Here is a 14617-nt window from a genome sequence, read left to right on the forward strand (position 1 = left end):
ACTAAGCGCTTGGGAAGTACAAGTTGGCAACATATAGAGACGGTCCCTACCCAACAGTGGGCTCACAGTCTAGAAGGGGGAGACAGAGAACAAAACAAAACATATTAACAAAATAAAATAGATATGTACAAGTAAAATAAATAAATAGAGTAATAAATACTTACAAACATATGTACATATATACAGGTGCTGTGGGGAAGGGAAGGAAGTAAGACGGGGAGGATGGAGAGGGGCTGAGGGGGAGAGGAAGGAGGGGGCTCAGTCTGGGAAGGCCTCCTGGAGGAGGTGAGCTCTCAGTAGGGCCTTGAAGGGAGGAAGAAGAGAGTTAACAGTTTGGAATAGTTGGTAGGAGTTGTGGGGGTGGAAGTCAATCACGGAGAAATAGATAACCTCCCTTTTATATGGTATTCGTTAAGCACTTACTATGTGTCAAACACTGTTCTAAGCTCTGAGGTAGGTACAGGTTGATTAGGTCGGACACAATCCCTGTCCCACATGGGGCTCACAGTCTAAGTAGGAGGGAGAACAGGTATTTAATCCCCATTTTACAGTTGAGGAAACCGAGGCCCAGAGAAGTTAGGTGACTTGCCCAAGGTCATAAAGCAAGCAATTGGGCAAGTCACTTAATTGCTCTGTGTCGCAGTTACCTCATCTGTAAACTGGGGATTAAGACTGTGGCTCCACGTGGGCAGAGAACTGTGTGCAACCTGATTAACTTGTATGTACCCCAGCACTTAGTACAGTGCTTAGCACATAGTAAGGTCCAGGCTTTGGAGTCGGAGGTCATGGGTTCAAATCCCGGCTCTGCCAATTGTCAGCTGTGTGACTTTGGGCAAGTCACAACTTCTCTGGGCCTCAGTTACCTCATCTGCAAAATGGGGATTAAGATTGTGAGCCCCCCGTGGGACAACCTGATCACCTTGTAACCTCCCCAGGGCTTAGAACTGTGCTGTATTTTACTGCAATCTTCCAAGTGCTTAGTACAACGTGCTGCACATAGTATGTGCTCAATAAATACCATTGAGTGATTATGCAGTGTGGCTCCGTGGAAAGAGCCCGGGCTTTGGAGTCAGAGGTCATGGGTTCAAATCCTGGCTCCACCAATTGTCAGCTGTGTGACTTTGGGCAAGTCACTTCACTTCTCTGGGCCTCAGTTACCTCATCTGTAAAATGGCGATTAAGACTGTGAGCCCCCCGAGGGACAACCTGATCACCTTGTAACCTCCCCAGTGCTTAGAACAGTGCTTTGCACATAGTAAGCGCTTAATAAATGCCATTATTATCATTATTATTCTCTATTAAAGCATAAGCATTACAGCATAGCCTTAACTAGATAAGAAGTTGCAATGTGATTATTAGTCTTTCCAGGAGGCTGAGGAAGTAGAAGCTCCTTGCTCTCCTGATTCTGGGTAATGGATTTACAACTTTAGTGAAAAATGAATCCAAATTAGTTTGAATAGTCTTCTTCTTTTCTTCATAAAGCACCTCGAACTAAGCTAAGTGCTTCTGAATACTTTTCTGTATCAGGATTCTCATCTTCAATCATTTTAAAAAGCTAATCCTCTTTCTGGAAAACTGATGCGAGACTTTTGAATCCCCAAATCTTAGCCGATGGTGGAGTTAAGATTCTAGCCTCAGCTATGATGGCACTCTCATCCCCATCCACCAGCCGGGGAGTTGGGTAGATAGGGGCAAGGATTTTAGGCAGATTTAGTCCACCTCTCCTTCTTTTTTTTTAAATGGTATTTAAGGACTTACTATGTGATGATGATGATGGCATTTATTAAGCACTTACTATGTGCAAAACACTGTTCTAAGCACTGGGGAGGTTACAAGGTGATCAGGTTGTCCCATGGGGGGCTCACAGTCTTTATCCCCATTTTACAGATGAGGGAACTGAGGCCCAGAAAAGTGATTTGCCCAAAGTCACACAGCTGACAATTGGCAGAGCCGGGGTTTGAACCCATGACCTCTGACTCCAAAGCCTGTGCTCCTTCCACTGAGCCACGCTGCTTCTCATAATAATAATTGTATAAGTGCTGGGGCAGATACAAGCTAATCAGGTTGGACACAGTCCATGTCCCACGGGGAGATCACAGTCTTAATCACCATTTTACAGATGAGGGAAATGAGGCCCAGAGAAGTGAAGTGACTTGCTCAATGTCACATAGCAGACAAATAGTAGAGGTGGGATTAAAACCCAGGTCCTTCTGACTCCCAGCCCATGTTCTATACATTAGGCCACATCTCTTCTACCTTGTAATGATTCTGTGTGGTTTTCTGATGAAGCGGAGAAGCTGGCTTCCAGTTTGTGTTTTGGGTCTAGGTGGGGGAGTGGCTGAACAAGGGTTTCTCCGTTTCAGCTGAAAGCAGCACAGAACTGGGGACAGGAGAGGCAGTGTTCCCTAAGTCCACCTAAGGTCTTTGCTGCTTTGTGCTGCCTCCTGCCCGAGATGCCAGCCAAAGCAGAGAACCCGGACTTGGGGGCTTTGTTCCAGGAGAGATGGGAGGGGTGGGATGCAGGGGAAGTGGTTTGGGGTGGGGGGGTTGGGGGGGAACGAAGATTTCAGAGAGAGAACTGAATTCCCTCCAGTGACTGGATGCAAGGTCAGGAAGAGCTATCGGATCCTGGGTTGCATCAGCCATCAGTGTACGGCTTATATTTGGATTTTACATATTGTTCCAAACTGGGTGTACATCTGTAAATGCAACAATTTATCAAACCCCATAGCGTTAATCACGGTAATCACCGACAAGCCACACTATAAGCTAGTTAAATCTTTGGTTTCTTGCTCAGCTGGAGCTGTGAAGAGCACACCCCATTCTTAGGTAAACAGAAACTAGAAAACACAAAATCAAGAAACGCACATGTCATTTACAAACATATCGAAGGTTTCAAATTGGAGCTTCAAGAGCCTTTCCCCCTCTAGACTGTAAGCTCATTGTGGGCAGGGAATGTGTTTGTCATATTGTACTCTCCCAAGCACTTAGTATAGTAGTCTGCACCCAGTACTCAATAAGTACGATTGGTGGACTGGCTTTCCATTTGGAATCTTACCTTTCATTTAAACTGAACCTAAGAGTGGGCTATATAGATGTGACTAGACTTAGACGGTAGGCCCCACGTGGGACACCGACTGCTTCCAATTTGATTACCTTGTATTGACTCAGGCGCTTAGTATGTTCTTGCCACATAAGTGCTTAACAGTGTACTACCAGTATTGTTATTATTATTATTATTAATAATAATAAAATGATCCAGTCAGGCTATCATCTAGTCCTACCTCGCTCCTCTAATGCCAACCTACTCACCGTACCTTGATCTCATCGATCTTGCAGCCAACCTCTTGCCCACATCCTACTTCTGGCTGGGAATGCCCTTCCTCTTTATATCCGACAGACGATCCTTCTCCCCACCTTCGGAGCCTTATTGAAGGCAGATCTCGTCTCCTCTTCCTCCTCCTAAGTCCTCATTTCACCTTCTCCCACTCCCTTCTGCACCACCCTTGCAATTGTATTTGTACCCTCTATTCACCCCTTGCCCCGCCCCACAGCACTTTTGTACATATCCATAACTCATTTATTTATATTAAAGTCTGTCTCTCCTCTAGACTCTAAGCTCACTGTGGGCAGAGAATGTGTCTACCAACTCTGTTGGTCCATACTCTCCCATGCACTTAGTATACACAGTAGGCGCTCAATAGATATAATCGATTGGCCCCATCAGTGCTTACTTTGTTGCATGTGAAAATGTCAGAAAATCGCTCTGACAATTTCTAACGTTGGCCCCAAAGCTGACTTTTCTACAGATGAATCTTTAAATCTGGCCACAGAACCACGCCACGGGGTGGGTCTCCCATCCCATCGGCCTGGCAGATCTTGGGTTGAACAGAAAGAACACAGTGAGGAAAGTTTGGCAGAGGTTTAAATGAAATATTTACAGAGTAGACATTCACAGAGTAGTGCTACTTCCATGGCACTATTAGGGCAACAGGTTGCAGGATGTTAAACAATCCAACTCAAAGCTCCATCAAATAGTACTCTGTTAATAATCAAACCCTGTGAAGGACATCTGACCACTGACAATAGATCTCGTTAACCTCATGCTTAAAACAGAAACAACAAGCCATCTCAAAACCGACTAGGCAGGGCTCTGGTTCAAAACACTCCAGAGACACTGACTTTCACACATCACAAAATGGCCATGACACAGGAGACAAATGGCTACCAAGAGGGCTCCAACTCACTGTCCCAGGCATTGGATCCCAAGTCCTCCATCATCTGCCATCCAACCTATCGGCTCCCTTGTCCTGGTACATCCCGTCTGTCTTCTTTGCTCTCCCCACACTAACCTACTGACCCTACCTCCCTTGCGACTCCTCATTATTATTATTATTGCATTTTTAAAGTGATTATTATTTTTATCATATCTAAGTACTTACTATCTGTTGTACTCTCCCGAGCATTTAGAACAGTGCTCTGCACCTAGTGAGCACTCAATAAATGCCATTGATTATGTGCCAGGCACTGTATTAAGCGCTGGGGTAGCTACAAGCTAATCAGGTTGGACACAGTCCACGGCCCCCATGGGGCTCACGGTCGTCACCCCCATTTTACAGGTGACATAACCGAGGCCCAGAGAAGTGAAGTGACTTGCCCAAGGTCAAACACAAGACAAGTGGTGGAAGTGGGATTAGAACCCAGGTCCTTCTGACTCCCAGGCCTGTGCTCTAGCCACTAGATCACACCGCTCCTCATAATAAATACAAGTTCGTAGACATGATCCCAGTCCTCAAATGGCCTTACAGCACAAACCCCGCACCTGCCCCCCGTGAGCGCACACACGCGTACACACACACACACACACACACACACACAGATGTCTGATGTCTGACCCACTACTCATATGTGCTTTTCCCCTCCATTCAACTTACTCTTCCCTCAAATTCACTGTGTGGCCTACTGGGAAGAACACAGGATGGAAATCAGGGAACCTATGTTTTAATCCTGGCTCCTCCCCTTACTTACTGTCACATCACTTAACTTCTCTGTGCCTCAATCTCCTTATCTGTAAAATGGGGATTCAACACCTGCTCTCCTTCCTACTTAGACTGTGAGCCCCATGTGGGATGGGGACTGTGTCCCACAATTATCTTGCATCTACCCCAGAGCTTTTTTTTAAAATGCTATTTAAGCACTTATGTGCTGGGCACTGAACTAAATGTTGGGGTAGATACAAGATAATCAGGTTGGACACAGTCCCTTTTTCACATAGGGCTCCCAGTCTTAATCCCCATTTTACAGATCAGGTAACTGAGGCATAGAGAAGTCAGGTGACTTGGCCAAGGTTACACAGCAGACAAGTGGTAGAGCCAGGATTAGAACCCAGTCTATGAATCCCAGGCCCACTCTCTTTCCACTAGGCCATGGTACTTCTCAGAATTGGTAAGCTTTTCAGCACTAAGTAGTTAATGTGGCACTACATTCAGATCTGTCATAACGTATGCTTTTACATGTTTTGGCTATAACATGTTAGGACAGTAGGGAGCATTCTTCTACCCATGGGAGCCTGTTCAGGAATAGCGTGACACACTGTCAAAAGCAGACGTTGTTCACATGCAGATGTGCACAGCATCAGACATCGGTGAGATTACAATACAAGTTTTCCCAAGACTGCAATCCTCATGGTACAGGAAAGCTAGGTGTAGCTATTCATCCTTAAATTGCCTACCTTTTTAATAATTTGAATATACACTTATATGCTTTAATCCATTGTTTCTTTGCAATTCGCTTTCATTTGTTGCCAACTCCCCTGCATTAGACTGCATGCTCTCTGAGGACAGGGACCCCATTTTTCACTTCTAACTTAAGGTCCAAGCATGCAGTACTATCCCTGCACACAAAATAAATCCGTCAATCAATGGTATTTACTGAGCACTCAGTTGTGTGCAGAGCACTGCCTTCATTCATTCAATCGTATTTATTGAGCACTCACTGTGTGCAGAGCCCTGTACTAAGTGCTTGGGAAGTACAATTCAGCAATAGAGACAATCCCTACCCACAACGGGCTCACAGTCTAGAAGGGGGGAGTCAAAACAAGTAAACAGGCATCAGTAACATTATAAATAGAATTATAGATATTTACACATCATTAATAAAACTAAATAGAATTATAATTATAAATATGTACATATATACACAAGTGCTGTTTGGGGGGGGTAGAGCAAAGGGAGCGAGTCGGTGTGATGGGGAGGGGAGGAGGAGCAGGGGAAGAGGGGCGCTTGGGAGAATACAATACAACAGAGTTGGCAGACATATTCCCAGCCCACAAGGAGGTCTAGTCCAGAATGGATGAAGAGACAACAGTAGTGTGAGGCCCCAGCTGGCCGTTTTTACCATCAGTGAGTACACCAAGGCCTGCAGTCTGAGAGAGGCTGCCCACCAATCAATTGTATTTATTGAGCACTTACCATATGCAGAGCACTATACTAAGCACTTGGGAGAATTTAAAATTACAGAGTTGGTAGACAGGTTCCTTGTCCACAATAAGCTCACAATCTAGAGGGGGAGACAGATATTAACATAAATGAATTACAGATATATACATACGTGCTGTGGAGCTGAGGGAGGGGTGAATAAATGATGCAAATCCTAGCGCAAAGGTGACATAGAAAGGAGTCAAAGAGGAAATGAGGGCTTAGTTGGGGAAGGCCTCTTGAAGAAGTGTTTTTAAATAAGGTTTGAAGGAGGAAAAAGTGAACGTCTAGCCTATATGAAGAGGTAAAGCTTGTCCTCTAGACTGTAAGCTCGTTGTGGGCAGGGAATGTATCTGTTATATTGTGCTCTCCTAAGTGCTTGGTACAGTACCCTGTACACAGTAAGTGTAATAATTATGATTGATTGATTTAGGGCATTCCAAGCCAGAGGCAGGACGTGGGTGAGGGGTTGGCAGTGACACAGATGAGATCAAGGTACAGTAAGTAGGTTGGAACTGGGGGAGTGAAATGTGCAGAATGGGTTGTAGTAGGAGAGTAGCAAGGTGAGGTAGGAGGGGGAAGGTGATTGAGTGGTTTAAAGCTGAAGGTGAGGAGTTTTTGTTCGAAGAGGAGGTGGATGAGAAACCATTGCAGGTTCTTGAGGAGTGGGGAATCATGGACTGAAGGGTTTTGTAGAAAACTGATCCAGGCATCAGAGTGAAGTAAGGACTGGAGTGGGGAGACAGGAGGCTGGGAGGTCAGCAAGGAGGCTGATGCAATAGTCAAGGCGGGACAGGATATGTACTTGGATCAGCGTGGTAGCAGTTTGGATGGAGGCTGATTTTAGTGATTGTTGTGAACGTGGAACCAACAGGATTTGGTTGACAGATTGAATATGTAGGTTGAATGAGAGAGATGAGTTGAGGATAAGGCCCAGGTTACGGGCTTGTGAGACAGGGAGGATGATGGTGCTGTCTACAGTGATGGGAAAGTCTGGGGAATTACGGGATTTGGATGGGAAGATGAGGAGTTCTGTTTGGACATATTAAGTGTGAGGTGTCAGTGCGACATCCATGTAGAAATACCCTGTACACAGAAGGAAATACGAGACTGCAGAGGAGGAGAGAGATCGGGGTGGGGAATCATCCGCATAGAGATGGTAGTTGAAGCCATGGGAATGAATGAGTTCTCCAAGGGAGTGGGCGTAGATGGAGAATAGAAAGGGGCCCAGAACTGAGCCTTTAGGGACTCCCATAGGTAGGGGGTGGGAGGCAGAGGAGGAGCCCAAAAGAGACTGAGAATGAGTATTCAGAGAGATAGGAGGAGAACCAGGAGAGGATAGTGTCAGTGAAGCTGAGATTAGACAATATTTCCAGGAGAAGGGGGTGGGTGAGTGTCAAAGGCAGTCGAGGGGTCAAGGAGGATTAGGATGGAGTAGAGGCTGTTGAATTTGGCAAGAAGGTGATCACTAGTGACCTTTGAGAGGGTGGTTTCGGTGGAGTGAAAGGGGCGGAAGCCACATTGGAGGGGGTCAAGGAGAGAAATGGAGGAGAGGAATTTGAGACAGCAGGTGCAAACAACTCGCTCAAGGAATTTGGAGACGAATGGCAGGAGGAAGATGGGGTGATAACTGGAGGTGAGCTGTGGGGTCAAGAGAGGGTATTTTTAGAATGGGGAGACCTGAGCATGTTTGAAAGCAGTGGGGAAGAAGCCATTGAAGAGTGAACAGCTGAAGATGGTGGTCAAGAGGGAAGAAAGGAGAGTGCAAGTGTTTTGATAAAGTTCAAAGAGATGAGGTCGGAGTGCAGGTGGAGGGAGTGGATTTTGAGAGGGAGCGGGAGGTCTCCTTTTGAGATCCTCACACCAGGGGCATTTCCCAACAGCCCTATTCCAGCATGGGAAAGGTGAAGAGAGCACAGCAAGCACAGGAATCTTGAGAATGTTGAGGCTGTTCACCATCCTATTTGCCCTCCCTTCTGTGAGGCACTTGCAATGCATGGAAGTATGCACCTGGGAAGTACAAAACAATAAAGTAAAATACTCCCCATCCACTAGCGCTTCCATGGGGGAGACAGATATAGGAATACTGATAGTGTAGTTAGCTCACCACAAGGCAGTACCTTGCTATTCTCTATTCTCCTTACATGACTTATCCAGTGTCGGTAATGACAACGATGAGGTATTTGTTAAACACTTACTATGTGCCAAGCACCATACTAAGCGCTGGTGTAGATAGCTCAACGATGAGTACTGCCAATGATAATAATAATAATAATGACGGCATTTATTAAGCACTTACTATGTGCAAAGCACTGTTCAAAGCGCTGGGGAGGTTACAAGGTGATCAGGTAGTCCCATGTGGGGCTCACAGTATTAATCCCCATTTTACAGATGAGGTAACTGAGGCAGAGAGACGTTAAGTGACTTGCCCAAAGTCACGCAGCTGACAATTGGTGGAGGCGGGATTTGAACCCATGACCTCTGACTCCAAAGCCTATGCTCTTTCCACTGAGCCACGCTGCTTCTGCTGATGCTGTGATACTGATGGAGCTGTGGTTCCAAGCAATAATAATGGTCATACTACTACTACTACTAACAATAATGACAATCACAATTGTATTTTTTTAAGCACTTACTCTGCACCAAGACTGTAGTAAGCGCTGGAGTAGATACAAGATAATTAGGTCGGACCCAGTCCCTGTCCCATGTGGGCCCAACAGTCTAAGAGAAAGAGACAGGAATTTCATCCCCATTTTTCAGATGGGGAAATGGAGATGCAGAGAAGGGAAGTGACTTGCCAAGGGTCACACAACGGTTACAGGGGTGGATCCGGGATTAGAACTCAGGACCTGATCCCAGGCCCGTGCTCCTTTCACTAGGCCATGCTGTTTTCATTGTTTGTGATTCCGTCTTGCAGTTAGCTATGATCGCATAAGTGGGTTATTTGGGTTTTTTTTTTTACGGCCACCACCCATTCCCAATGACCCTACCGATTGTCCCTCATTTCGAATTCTTCCGATTCACGGCCATTACAACTAAGATGTCCACACAGTCTACTCAGCAACACCCAGCCACACGGTGGCAACCCTGACAACAGTGGTATCTCCTGACCCGAAGCACAGTCAGGCAAACTATCGGAGCTGCGCAAACCCTCTGTGGGGAAGCTAAGCTTTCTAAAGACCGTCCTCCTCAACCCTCCGTCCTGCCTTAGCTGTGGTTCCCCTCAGGCCCCAAACCACTTTCTTGGCAAGACCGGCTCTCAGCCCCCTCTAACTTTTCTTGGCAGCTGAGGATCGCGTCTCTGTCTGGCCCTCCCACCCTCTCCAAGGTTCTGCATGTTCCCCTTCGGGCTTCGGTTTGAGAACACATGTTAATTATCCTTCCTCTGCCTCCCCTGCTGCTAGCACAGCTGTTGTTGAGAGCGTGTGATAGATACATAAGTGTTCCTTATATGATATGCAAAGAACCCTGAATGACCAATATTCTGAGAGACTTAGAACATTATATCCAGAGTTATAAAGACACACTTCCCCTGCGTGCACTTATCTATAGTTAATGCTTTTCCCACTCAGCTGATCAATGGGCTCTATTCGGAGGGCCACTGGATCTTCTGGGTGGGTTAACCCCTTAAGTTCTTTTCGAACTCCGCATCCTAGCGATGATCCGGGCGAGCGGTGGTCCGCAGGCCCCTGTCTCCAAACAGGCACGGCCTGTTTATGGCCGCTGCCAACTTGGGGAAAACTCCTGCATATTTGCTGCATCTATAAGCCCTTCCCTCAGTGCTGCGTACGAGCACCGCAGGTGGGTCAATGCCCGCCCAACGCCATCCAGCTCCTTATCCGCTCTCTCCCATTCCTACTGCTTCCCTGTCTGCCCCTCGCCCTCTGAACCAAGCTTCCTTCCCGCAGCGATGCTCGTGGCCGTGTTCACTTTCCCCACCACTGGAGCTCCAGGGTCCACGGGGGTTGCTGCTGGATTCCTGGGGCGGTCCCTTTTCTCCCCACCTGTCGTTGGCTGGGAGAAGGTCTGGAGCCTATGGGATTGGAGGGCGGGCAGATGGTGAGATGGTCGTGGCAGTTTGGACTGAGGATGACTGGCGTAGAGCAGTGCAGGATGGCTGCTCTTCCTACGGTGTGGTGGTCGGGTCGCTGACTCATGTATCCTATTATTCTTTCCTTGTATGTCTGTCCCCGTCTTTCTCCCCACTAGATAGGAAGTCCCCCGTGGGTCAAGACTGGCCCATCTCTAAATTGATATCCTTGTATTTCTCCCCAGTCTGCCCACCCAGCAGGTTTTTTTGCTGCTTTGTTATTGATAATTTTGGGGCTGAACATGATGGTTTTCATTTGGAATGTGCCTTAGCTGATGATGATTTGAACTTTCTGGCTATTCTTCAAGTGGGGAAAAGACCCAACAGAGGCTAAGTCCCTCAAGGGAGGAAACAGGCCAGAAAAGCCAAGGTCAAGCTGCTTTATCCAACAACAGAATGTGCAGGATAGAGCTCTGGCTGGACAGCAAATGAGAACAGTTGATGGACGAGACTCCTTCTGGGAAGGCAGGGAGGTCACTTTCTACGGTGGGGTCAGGGATGCTGAGATCTGCTTTGGAAACAGGAGGAGGAGAAAGAAGAGGAGCATGGGCACAAAGCCAAGGCCAGAGACGCTAAGAGACTCTAAACAGAGCTCCAAGGGTCTGCCAAGGCTGCTCGAGGCCTAGGCCCAGAGCCGGGCCAGATTCCGGGATTATTTTGCTCTCAGCAACCTCTGCCCTCCCCGTCCTCCCTGGCTCCCTGACCCCCAAGCTACCTCTGACGGTGGCTGGGCATGATGATAATAATAATAACAACAATAATAATAATAACAATAATATTAATAATAATAATACTTATGGCATTTGTTAGGTGCTTACTATGTGCCAAGCACTGTTCTAAGCACTGGGGTAGATACAAGGTAATCAGCTTGTCCCACTTGGGGCTCACGGTCTTAATCCCCATTTTATAGATGAGGTAATTGAGGCCCAGAGAAGTGAAGTGATTTGCCCAAGGTCACACAGCAGACAAGTGGCAGAGCTGGGATTAGATCCCACGTCCTCTGACTCCCAAGCCCATGCTCTTTCCACTAAGCCACGCTGCATCTCACAATCACACCAAGACCACCAGTTCTGCATTTCTCTTCCAGGGTGATATTTAGACCCATTTGAAATGGCTATTTGTGAATTACCTCAGGCAACAGCTATGATGGACCTGACTTCCACTCTCATCCCACAACCACTATATCTCATCTTCCACGTTTCACCACCTCCACATCAGCCTAGAGAGGCTTCTCTCACTTTGATGGCTTTCCCTGTAAATGCTAAACCACAGGAAGCCAGGGAGACAGCCGCACATGTTGGTTTGGCTGGGATCTGGGAAGGAGCCAAGGAGTGATGCCATTGCTCATTCCAGGGTTCCTGGAATGCGACGGTCCACACCACCATTTCTATTGTGCTTTGGGCAAAAGGAAATCTTGTCTGCACCTGGACTGCATTCCGCTGCAGAATGACTTCTCCTATATGATCTCGCTCACGGGACCTTCACATACAATGGTTGGGACAGCTGACAATGGCTTTCCTCCTCCCCAACTTGATCGCTGACCTCAATGTCAGCACAAACTCAATCTGCGGTCTTTTCCTCCCAGGGCTTTCAGGAGAAGCCGCTCGGCATGGCAGCCTAGTGGAAAGAGCCCGGGCCTGGGAGTCAGAGGACCTGGGTTCTAATCCCAGCTCCGCCACTTGTCTGCCGTGTGGCCTGGGGCACATCACTTCATGTCTCTGCGCCTCAGTCTCCTCATCTGTAAAACAGGGATTCAATGCCTGTTCTCCCTCCTCCTTAGACAGTTAGTCCATGTGGGACAGAGACTGTATCCAACCTGATTGCCTTGTATCTACTCCAGTGCTTAGTACAGTGCTTGGTACATAGGGAGCATGTAGCAAACACTACAGTAATAATAACAACAATAACTACCAGTACATGGCACAACAATAATAATAATAATATTATTATTATAATACCATGTTTTAGTAGTTAATAGCTGCAACACCCTCTGCTTTACCCTGAGAAATAAGGTTTAGTTATTGCGAAGGATGAAAAATGGTGGCCAGGACACAGGCCCAACTCCCAGGCCCCTTTGGTCGCTGATACTAGGACATTTAAGATCCACCACTTTTCTTTAATTTCACCACAGTGCAACCCCTGGATGACAACCCACTGTGACAAGGTCTTGAATCAGAGCTGGGGCACCTATGCCCCAATACTGTCACACCCCTGAGGGAGCCCAAAAGTACAGAGTCCTGTGTGACACTGACCACACGGCCCCATCAGAACATGACCATACATCTGCTTTGTATTTAACAAAAGACTCCTTTCATCTCAATTCCAACATTGCACCATTCTCCACCCTCAATTTACTTTCTTTATGCAAACAGGCTTCAGTAAGCGCAATGCTGACCACACGGCAATGTACAAAGTGTGCTTTGATTCAACCGATAAAGAGGTTTACTGGTGTATTCTCGCCCCTGTAGTATATTACTAGCCTCATGTCCAAGAGTCATATCAAGTTTGGGCAAGTCCCAAGACACTGTGAGATGAAGAATAATTTCTCTTCCTGGAAGTGAAATGTACCGATGATCTGACAGGACCACAGATCATCAAAGCATCACAGGACCCGCTAAGATATGTTTTGCAGGATTTGTCTTTCTCTCTCTCTCTCTCTCTCTCTCAAGTGGAAATCCACAGCTTAATAAAGGGTATTTGTGGATAATGATAATAGCTCCAGAGTTCCATGAATACGGGTTGAAACACTTGGAAAAAAGAAATCCCTGATAGATTGAAGCTGAGAAGAGTAAGACTGGAGATGTAAAGAAGATGCAATACTGAACATTTTATACACAAGTCAGTTAATCAATGGTATTTATTCAGCGCTTACTGTGAACAGACTTCTGTATTAAGTGCTTGGGAGAGTACCAACTCTGCCCTCAAAGAACTCACAATTTAGAGGGGGAGACTGACATTAAAAGAAATTACAGGTACAGGAGACAACTGACTACAAAGATATATGTAAGTGCTCTTTGTGTGTGTGGGGGGGGCAGGAGTGGGAGTAGGACTCTGTGTGCTCAGCACACAGTAAATGCTCAATAAATACCATTGAATGATTGAATGTGTGTACGCTCATCCTACAATAGACTGTCTGGGGGAGTTTGGCCTAGTGGATAAGGAACAGAAACATTACTAATAATGATAATAATAACTGTGGTATTTGTTAAGCGCTTACTATGTGCCAGGCACTGCACTAAATGCTGGGGTGGATACAAGCAAATCGGGTTGGACACAGCCCCTGGCCCACATGGAGCTCACAGTCTCAATCACCATTTTACAGATGGGGTAACTGAGGCACAGAGAAGTGAAGTAACATGCCCGAGGTCACACAGCAGATAAGTAACGGGAAGTGTTGGATTTCTGAGTAATCTCTCTGAATCTTATAGATTTTTGCTCAAGTGAGAAAGGTCACTTACCATTCACTAGATTTGCACTTGCATCCCTCTAACTCCATCCAAAGAACACTTCAGTATCACAGCAGATTAAACGGGACCACTGGCAATCAGGACTGTGTCTGCCCTAATTATCTTGTATTGACCCCAGGGCTCAGTACAGTGCTTGGCACATTGTAAAGCACTGAACAAATACCACCATTATTACTATCATCATCATTAATGATTTGGTCCATATATGGTTCTCCCTTTCCTCCCTGACAGATGCCAGCACTACTCCATTCAAAACTGCAGCAAGGAATGCCATGCTGATGGAGGATAAACTGCAGGAAGATCTCCTAAAACTGAGTGAGTGGGTCACAGTGGCAGATGAGCTTCAAAAGATAATGCACTTCCAGCAAAAAAACCCAAGTATCACAGGGATGAGTTCTGAACTATCAGTCAAGATACATGAAATCAATATCTACTAAGCAACTACTGTGTGCAAAGCACTGTACTGAGCACTCTGGAGAGTACAGCAGAAACAAAACCCAAGCTCCCGACCCTCAAGAAGCCTACAGATGAATGGGAGAGATTTCAGAATCATTGTCAACTGCTCCCTCAAATTATTAGCCCAA

General features: G+C 46.5%; 1 protein-coding gene across 5 annotated transcripts in view; it reads right to left on the reverse strand.

Moving 5' to 3' along the window:
• ATG7 (autophagy related 7) overlaps positions 1-14617 on the reverse strand; it is a 281509-nt gene that overhangs the window by 151287 nt on the left and 115605 nt on the right. The window lies entirely within an intron of this gene.

This window comes from Tachyglossus aculeatus, chromosome X1 (assembly GCF_015852505.1).
Source record: "Tachyglossus aculeatus isolate mTacAcu1 chromosome X1, mTacAcu1.pri, whole genome shotgun sequence".
Classification (NCBI taxonomy): Eukaryota; Metazoa; Chordata; class Mammalia; order Monotremata; family Tachyglossidae; genus Tachyglossus; species Tachyglossus aculeatus.